This window comes from Lycium ferocissimum, chromosome 11 (genome assembly GCF_029784015.1).
Source record: "Lycium ferocissimum isolate CSIRO_LF1 chromosome 11, AGI_CSIRO_Lferr_CH_V1, whole genome shotgun sequence".
NCBI classification, from domain to species: domain Eukaryota; kingdom Viridiplantae; phylum Streptophyta; class Magnoliopsida; order Solanales; family Solanaceae; genus Lycium; species Lycium ferocissimum.
In genome coordinates, this window is record NC_081352.1 from 64,248,580 (window position 1) to 64,258,895 (window position 10,316).

Below are 10,316 nucleotides of genomic sequence, written 5' to 3' on the forward strand. Positions count from 1 at the left end.
TCAACATTCTTATTACTTCATCAACAACATCCACCATAAGGTTTGTTTCGTCTTTTAACCAATTTAACTTAATACGAGACAATTCTAGCGAGATATACTAAAGAATCTTACCTCAATGGAGCGGGATAGTCCTTGGAACTAGCTTGAACCCAAAATTCACCTTCACTAACACAATACCACCATGAACGGAAAGTTTACGAGCTTATACGCACCTTCCGAACCTCGTTGATGGCTAACTTTAACACTTTATGACCAAAATTTGCATATGGACTTGTAGGAACATGTATTTATGTTGTAGAATGTTCTAGAGTTGGGAAATGATAAAAAAAAAAAAGACCAAGAGGGCCCTTTTATACTTGCCAAAGTCGGTTCCACCGACTTAAAAATTGCCCTTCGCGTTCGCGAGGCCTTGGCTCGCGTTTGCGAATAGGCTTCTGACAGCCAAGTTTGAAACATCCATAATTTTCTGCTCTGATATGATATCACCAACGGTTTGTTTTATTGGAAAGAAGGCTCTTTGAAATTCAATTTACACCCCGTTGTGTTGTGACTTATTGTTACACCTCGCATTTTGCACTTTCGGATATTTCGAGACAATGGCGGAAAGTTCAGGGCAAGGTCATTTTTCGGTTCCGTTGTAATGTGTAAGTCGTTGGAAAATATTATTAGTGTGGAAATATTGATAAAGACCAAGGGCAAAAAGGGAAATTGGCAAAATGGTATTATGGTAATTTTGTGAAAAGGCTAGGGGCAAGAAGGTAATTTCTCATTAATTCTAGAGAAAGTCATGAAAGGAGATATGGACATTGCAAGTTGGCCTAGCGGACCCGCAGAATGGTCCGCGCGAACGCGCCGGGAGGGCGCGAACGCGCGAAGGGTGAGGCCAACGGGGAGCCAATGCGGCGCGAACCCCGTGGCGCCGGCGCCGAACAAAATTTTGGAAAATCAAGTTTGGGATCGATTTTATATGGTAAGAATACAATAATATCATGTATATGACATTTGAGGTCATATGAAGTGAATTGGTCCATAAAACACTTTATGGGAAATGTCCGTTGTTGCATGACAAGCGGGGCCCACACGTCGGATTTTCATAAAGGAAGTATGAAGAGACATATGAATAGTATACGAAAAGCCGAGCAAGTCCTAAGAAGGACCCATAAACCGAAATTGAGTGTAAGCCCTCCAAAAGAACGATTTAAGAAAATGTTTTCGGGTGATCTGAATTTGAGGGGCAAAAACGGTATTATGAGTTTGGAATTTGAAAAAGTACCAAGAAATGGAAGTTGTAGATAATTCAATTAGCTTTCCAACCATAGGTCATGGGTCCTCATACGATATCGGCATCAAAAGTTATGACCATTTTACTGAACGAAGGTCCAACAGAAAAAGCGGACCAGCAGAACGCGCCCAAAGCAAGCGCGATCGCGGCGAAGGTTTCACGATGGTTCTACAGAACCCGAACGTTATAAAAAGGGGTAAACCCCCTCATTTTCGACCAAACACACCCAAAAACACTTCAAAAATTGCGGAAAATTCCCAACCATTCCACAATCAAATTTTGGCCTAAACCGTGTATAATTCTCAAATTTCGGCCCGTATACCGTATAGTTTTCGTTGCAGAATCGTATGGTGGTGTGTGTGGCATAAAATTGAGGTGAAAAAGTGGAGATGCAATATTATTAACGTGATAAAGGTATGTATTTCTTTCTATTTGTGTTAATATTGGCTTATTTACGAAGGGAGCGTGATTAAATGAGCGTATACGCGATGAATTAATTATGAAAGTTGAGAAACAGCGTGTGGGCTGTTCTATGGAATAATTTGGCATGGAAATTATGTTATTAATGTTGGGGTTGCCATTGTTGTTGTTGGTTATTGGATTGAGAATTCGGGCTAGTGCATATAAACGGGGAGATCTTTGCCGATTTTTAGCAAAATATAAAATAATTTGGTTTGGAATTCGGAACAAATGTGGAATGAAGAGACTAACGTAGTATGAATCCTTTGAAATGTAGATTGACGAGTTCGGATGATTAAGAATAGCAAATAGGAGGCGAAACAGGTATGTGAGGCTTACCTTTTCTTTTTATGGCATGTCCTAGAGCTAATAAGTTGTGATATAATGTGTACTTGGGGTAACTCCGCTCCTGATTTCTGAGTCTGTTTATAATTTTGATTTAGGTCATATATAAGCATGTTGGTATCACTAAGCTTTAATATGTTTGATAAATGAGTAAGTATGAGAAGGTCTTGTACCAAAAAGAGTTCTGTAAGTACGAATGCTCATAACTTCTGTATGTTATCTTGATTTTGTGCGAAGTGGGCCCACAATCCTCGATACCTCCCTTATGTGCGTCTGTATGGTAACTGGGTATGTTTATCACTTTTGTTCTCCGAAAGCTTAGTAAGTTAAATGTTCCCGATGTCTGTGAATGATCCGGATTTGCGTCGGAATGTCCGTTCGGATATAATATGCTTCGACCACCCGAGGTGATACGCCCTGGCGTTTTGATGTGATAATCCCAACGTTTGGTAGAGACGATCGAAACTCGTTTTTAAGCCTCGATATTGGTAAGCGTATCCGTCCGTCGAGTCCGGATTTGTATGCATGTTTCCGCACTACTCGCTCGCGCAAGGCCCATGTATCCTTCGGCTGCGTCCGGGCCGGGTTACGATATGTTATCGTGCGCATTACTCTGCACCGTCTGTTATGTCTGCTCACTGCGTCCCGGGTCAGGTTCTGTTATCGTGCACCTCTTTGCATTGTTCACCGTGTCCCTCATAGGCGGGCCGGGCTCTGTTTTATGATATTATGATTTGATGTATGGGGTGGTGGCGAGATGGCATCCGGTTGTCGTTCACCGCGTCCCGTACTAGAGGGCCGGGTTACATACGCGCCCCTCACCGGAGGGGGTTCGATATATGTACGCTACGGCGTTCGATTACATGCACATCTGATATATGATTCTGACTCTGCTACCGCGTCCCTCAAAGAGGGCCGGGATCTGTTATCTGCATATGGATATGATCTGTTTCAGTACTCGGTATGTTCTGTTCTGCATATGAATCTGATTTGCAACAGTATTCTGTACGTCTGTATGGTCTGTATCGGTACGTATGATACGTCTCTGGCATTCTGTACGTTCTGTATGATCTGCGTCTGACATTACGCTCACTCTGTATCCCGATTCTGATCCTGGTTCTGTCTATATACCTCTGTACGTCTGTTCTGTTTACAATCCGTCTGATAAACTCGGTACGTTGCTCCGATCACGGGTTCCATACGTACGTCCGGTGCCTTCTCGTACTCCGATTCTCGTACGATCTCGTACGTTATGCTTCCGCACGCTTACGGATACAACTAAGGTCTTGTACACTACGCGCAGCCGTATTGTCGAGTCCGATTATGGTTCGCTGGTCCCATTCCCCGTACTCTAATTTTGGTCATGTTATGTTTATAGTTTTTTTTTCGGCTTTACATACTCGCACATTTTCCGTGCCGACCCCACATTCTTCGGGGGTCGCGTTTCATGCCGCGCGTGTACCTACGGATGAGTTGAAGATGTTCCGCATATGACCGATGAGCCCAATTCCTTCGAGCACCGCCGAGTCGGAGTATGTACGTTATGTCTTCGGATGGTACTAGAGACTTTGCGGACGGTGCGTGGGTATAGAATGTCAGTTGTGTGGGCGGCTTCATCAGCCGACATCTCGTACAGTGTTATGTATAAATCTTTGTCAGATTACCGATTTTATTTAATTTGGTACGTATGATATTTTGGTATGATTTTGAAAAGAAAAAAAAAAAACTTACGTGTGTGATCAAGGTCTGCGGGTTCGCTCGGCCTTAAACCGAGGTTGAGTGCCCATCACGTCCCTCGAAAATTGGGGCGTGACACTTATCTTGTTCTATTATTGGGCCCTGTTGTGTGATTGGGCTTAGCCGCCCCGTTGTGTTGTGACTTATCTTGTTCTATTGTTTTTGGCTTGATGCCGCGTGGAGAGAGTAGATATTGGAGACTATTGATATAACTTGATCATGATATTGTAGTACCTTACTTGTTGACATTTGATGCGGGGATAATGTTCTATTACGGCTTATTGTGTGGCCTTTTCATGATATTATTGGTATGCCCATGCGTGGTACTTGTGATATTGATTTTATTATTGACATTGAACTCATACATTGCACGCATTCTCATCCATCTTGATATATTGTTGATACATTGATGTACACAGCGTATGCATTGCATTAGCATTTCATGCATTATTGCATTGCATTGCAATTCTTGTGATGTATTTGTGATATACGGATTCGGACTGAGTATTTTGAGACTTGGCACATTTGGGTTTAGATGCTAAACATAGGTGATGACGTGTACTTGTATTCTGGCTCGTGTTTAACTTATACTTTGTTGATTTACTTGTTTATCTTACTTTATTACCTTTATATGTGTTAGCTAAACTTAGTCGGCCTATGGTACCTACCAATACTTGTTGTTTGTACTGACCTGCACTTACTGCATTCCTTTATGAATCTACCTCTATTTCTCGTAACTGATAGTGGTACGAGAGTTGCTGCTTAAAGTCTTACAGGGTGAGCGCGGGGACGCCTGCCTCCTTGAAGATTCTTCCTTTATTTTATGTCTTATTTGATATTTCAAGACATATTCAGACTATTGATGTATTATTGTCATTTCCAGACTTGTAGATTCTAGCTAGATGCTCTTGTATGACTAGACAGATTTCTAGGGTGGTTTCAATGTATTTCCTCATATTCTATCTATTGTTATGTCAGACTTACATATTTCTATCTCTTTCGCTTATTTATTTATCATTTCATGTTTTGAGATTGTTGGGATAAGGGTTCGTCTATCGAGGTGGAAAAGGTAGGTGACTGCACGACTTAGCTAAATTAGGTCGTGACAAGTTGGTATCAGAGCCCTAGGTTACCGATCTATAATACAAGAGCGTGTCTAGTAGAGTCTTGTGGATCGGAACGGTGAGCTCCGTACTTAACTGCGAGAGGGTACAAGACATTTAGGAAACTTCAATTCTTTCATTCTCTCGTGCGACTTTATTCAAATTGGTATCTGGTCGATTCTAATTAGTATTTGAACCTTATCTTGATCACCCTCGGAAGATGAAAATCCGTTCTTAAATTCTTAGGCGAATGGTTGATCTATAACGTGTTATGGTGTGGTATGAAATGTGTTATTCTGATTCGGACGTGTGACCCAGTTCAGTCACTAGTTATGGCCTGAGGTTTTGATTGTGTGGAGTCACGTTTGGACTCAGTTGCTGTGTGGAGTCACGATTAGACTCATTTATTGTAGGAGTTCATGAGAAATAGGAAAGATAGTTCGGAGGGTTACATGGTCTATGTTTTTTAGCGTTTGGTTGCTCGGAAGTGATAAGTGCATTGACGGCTTAGCAATAGTGGGTTGCTCGATGGTATGATCGGTTTGGGAAAAACTTCAGCTTTGTCAAGGCTTTATGATAGTGTGCGTGACACTGGTGTACCAATGACTGGTCGATGATTTAGCAGCGGTAGAGTATTAGACGTTAGTATGTGTGAACAAGTGTAAGTTCAGTAATGACCATCAAATTTGGGCAAACGTACTGTGATCGGGTGTAATAAAGAAAAGAAGTTGACAATAAGGACATGAGAAGACTTTTGTGGAAAGCGTGTAGCGAAGTAGACTCCTTAGAATATCTTGGATATGAATATTTTTTGTGAGATTGGGAAGGGAAAAATTGGTATCTAACATAGTTGTCAGGATAAGGATGCGAGGGCAAATTTCGTGTTCGGTTGTGGAAAGTAAAGAGGGTTCGGCATGACAGAATGGCACAGATGGAAGTGGTCATCTGAGCTATGGTTATTATGGGTATCGAATATTGTGGGAATAATTAATGGTTTGGTAATGGTCATACTTACAGGTTCACGTGATATTTTTGGTATACTGTACTAAAGGTCATTCTTGATATAAGCTCGTTGATGTTGAAGGACTACTCTGTTATTAAGGGTATGCTATGGGCACATCGTTTGATTGGTAAATTGTTTGGGTTGTAGACTTTCGAGGAGTTAGTAATTGACTGATGGAAAGGACTTCAAATACGGGCGTATGCGATGAGTTAATGGCTTGAGGAGTTACTGGTTGTTTCACTTAGATTTGAGAAGAAGCATTGATATTGTTGTGGTTCGTTCGGCTTAGAGGGATGATTAGTTTAGAGGATCGAGTGGATTGAGTGTTTGTTGGTAGATAGTGATAAAAAGTGATTTGAAATGAAATACGAGAATTAAAGGATTACAATGAGACATCTTGCTATCGGGTTCAGGGGATTAAGGTTCGTAAGACTTGAGGTGAGGTAATATGGGTACTCGAGTCGCGTTTGGACTGTGGGGCTATTATATCATGACGTGCAGTCAGGGGTGTGACCGGTGAGGTTGATTGGTGTCTTCGAGATCAAGGGCGCAGAAAGGAAACCATTGAACAAAAGTTAGTGATGTGAGAGCTTGGTTGCGATTGTACAGTATAGAATGGGCTTGAGAGTTTATGGATGAGCTGGTTTGTTCAGTTATGTCATAGACTAATAGAGGTCAGTGGTGGACTAAGGTTGTCAACCTTGTATTCATTGTGTAAATTGGCTAGTTCCCTCTACTAGCGGTGTTATTACTCGGCTTATGGGACTGAATAAAAAGGGATAGTCGTGCGAGTGGTTAGAGGTATTCCGATTTGATAATTGAGGCAAGGGGTGATTTTTCGAGGACTAGTAATGTTAAGGATTTGTGTAAAGGATTAGTAAACATAGATACTTGAAATGGTAGATCAATGACTAGTTAACAGGATTAAGTTCGGGATAACATTTCAGAGATTGAGAAAGACAATTCGAGCAAGGATGCTTCAGTAAGATACATGACAATATTAGTGAGACTGTTTGTGTGATACGCTGGTTTTAGAGAGTTTTCAGTTTAGAGTTGAGTGAGTTAAGGGAAAAAAAATGATGTATAGAGTGTTTGGCATACCATTATCTGCAGGTGTGATTTAGCTAGTGTGCGAGACTTATGGTTATGTGATAGACTACTGAGTGGGTTCGAGTAATGGTCAGACAATGGCAGTGCATGTGAACTGATAGAAATTGGAGAATTGAAGAGTCAAGAAAAGGTATAGTTGATTGAGAATCGATAAGAAAAAGGTACATCTTAGGGATTTCTTGGGCCAGTATGGTTTGTGGTGTTGTTTTCTTGCATATTTCAGATGGGGTGTGATTGCGTGAGCTTAAGGAAGGAAGTCTACAGAAATGGACTAAGTGATATGAGGAAAATTGCGTGAGATTCATGATCGGCAGCTAGTGATAAGCATATTTCAGTGAATCTATATGTTGAGATTTATAAGAAGTGACTGGGTGGTGCACGGTTGAAAAGTTCGTAACATTTTACAGTGGATGAGTTAGCTTGCATTAAGAGAAAGGATTGTGGAATTCCTATCATGTGAGGCTCAATTTATACTTTTGGGGTGGGACCCTACTCGTGGTAATATAGTGTGATTGCAAGTAATATTGACTGGACAATTTGGGTAAGCTCTTTTGGGTATTAAGGACTTGGGAGTAATTGCGTGTGATTTAGAGCGACAATTGTAAGACTGGATGCTCTCGAAAAATTTATGAGTATATCGAGGTGATACTATGAGAGGTTTGATGGTTATATAATTATTATATTATATGAGGCTTTGGGTTTTGTGTCGAAAAGTTTGGGGTTGTATCGGATTTGTGTATCGGGTAAAGGTTGAGAAACATGAAGATTGAAATCGTAAGGTATAGCTCTTCGGTACTAAGTTGATAACTTGGATTGGACTCAACTTGTGGAGTCGAGGGTGACAAATAGGATTTGTTATGCAGGGTACGACTGTGATTTGGTTTCGAAATTCAGAGTCAGTTCTATTGACTATCGGTGATATTCGAGAGTTGCGCATTCCGTCAGGGTCAGCATTGTTCGAGTTAAGCTTAAAGGTCTATGACTATATTTCCAGGAAGATATTAAGGATTCGATGCGTTTCGGCTCAGATTTGAGGTATGACAGATTTATCGAGCTTTGTCAGGGTTTTCTAATGGATTTGATGATATTTTCTGAGAACAGTTACTCGGGTAGAATAATGGTATACAATGAACTTGATATTTTCTGAGAACAGTTACTCAGGTAGAATAATGGTGTACAATGAACTTAGTACAGATTTGAGGAGGAACTGTTGTGCGAGAGGTCTTTATAGTGATCAGTTGGGTTTTTGACGGACTTTGCTCGACGAGATACTCAGTGGCGTTCCTATATAGTGATTTGAAGGTTAAGAAGACTTAGAACTAGCCAAGTTGGCTGTCATCGAAAGGTGTCATGGGAGACGGCACGGGCCTGTTTTGGGGGGATGGGGGACTAAATTTGGGGGGACTGAGGGGGGAGCGGGACTGGGGGGACCGGCCCAGCCAGGATTTTTCTAAGGGTCCGTCCCGTCACCCTATATAAGGGGTCCGGAGCGGGACGAAACGGGTCGGGTCGGGATGGGTCAGGAGACTTTTTTTTTTTTTTTTTTTTTAAAATTTAAGAATTTAAAGTTTAAACTTTAAACTACTAAATAGACACAAATTTAACATTAAAATTCAAACTTATAATTTAAATTGATAACATTTGAAATTCAAACATACAAACTTAAACGGAAGTACGAAACTTAAACACATTGCAAATCATAAATTGGACAAAACATAGAAATGAAACTTAAACACATTGAAGTATGAAGAATTGTATTTTTTTGAACTTCAAAGTTCCAACGGATATTTTTTTTCCCACTTTTAACGGCTATTGTTTTGAATTTCTAAGCGGCAGTTTTTTAAATTTAAAAGCTATTCTTAAATATAATTTCAAGTTTTTATAAAATGTATGTAGAATTTTTTTTTTTTGAACTTCCAAGTTCCAACAGATATTTTTTTTAAAACTTTTAACGACTATTTTTTTTTGAATTTCTAAGGGGTAGTTTTTTAAATTTAATAGCTATTCTTAAATATAATTTCAAGTCTTTATAAAAAGTATGAAGAATTGTATTTAATATGTATAGTAGTTATGAAAAGAGAAATAATTTCAAGTAAGAACTTTAATTTTATTTATGCAATAATTAAATATTAACTCTCATACAAGAAGAGCACCTAATCTACACAGCCACCTTCTAGGAAGGGTTCTGTTTCAATTAAGCCTCTAATTTACAATAAGATCACCTAATCTACATAGCCACCTTCTAGGAAGGGTTCTGTTTCAACTAGGCCTAAAACTTGTACGGTTGTATATAGAGTTTTTCCAATTTTTTTATTGCTTCCATTAGACTCATTTTTGGAATTGGCATTGTTGCTTGACGGTCCAAAAGCTCCACGCCATCATCGCTATTTGTGTTGACTACCTCATCATATACTTCTTCTTCTTGACGAGTTAATTTTGGTAGCCCATAATTTCTTCTTTCTGTGTTGCTCCAATCTCTGAATATGACAGAAATCTCCAAGCTATCTTTTGCCAGTGAATGCCTGTGGTTTGCGAGTTGAAATCTCGCCGCACTAAAAGCTACCTCCGAATCCACTGATGATGCTTGAATAGCAATGATATTGTCACACCCTAATTTCCGTTAGGGCGTGATGGGCACCCGACCCTTATCTAGGGTCGAGCGAACCCGCTGACTCACGTATACTCATAACCGTGCTGACAGTCAAACCATGACACAAAATTACCACGGAAGTTTTTCAAAAACTAATATGCTTTTTTTGCCTTTCTCGAATCAAAGGAAATCTATAACATATAGAAACATGTAGCACTTATAATACAATGCATAGTAATTCATCGGCTGACATAGCCGCTTACATAACCGACATCGTATACCCACGACACTGTCTGCAAAGTCTCTAACTCGGAACATGAATCCATATCATAATGCTCAGACCCGGCAGCACTCCGGAGAAAATGGAGCTCGCCAATCCCGCTGGAACATCTTCTGCTAATATCTTCGACTCATCTGGGTGTACCTGCGCGGCATGAAACGCAGCCCCCGAAGAGAGGGGGGTCAGTACGGAATATGTACTGAGTATGTAAAGCATGAAATATAGTAAGCGGGACTATACTGAAGTAAAGAGTACGGAAAAATCATAAGGCTTGCCTTTCGAAAAACATTTGTCGTACATATACATCTATCGGTAGATAAAATCATATCATGATCGTATCATCATATTATCGTACATATATACCGTACCCGGCCCTCTAGTGAGGGACTCGGTGAGTAAATCATATC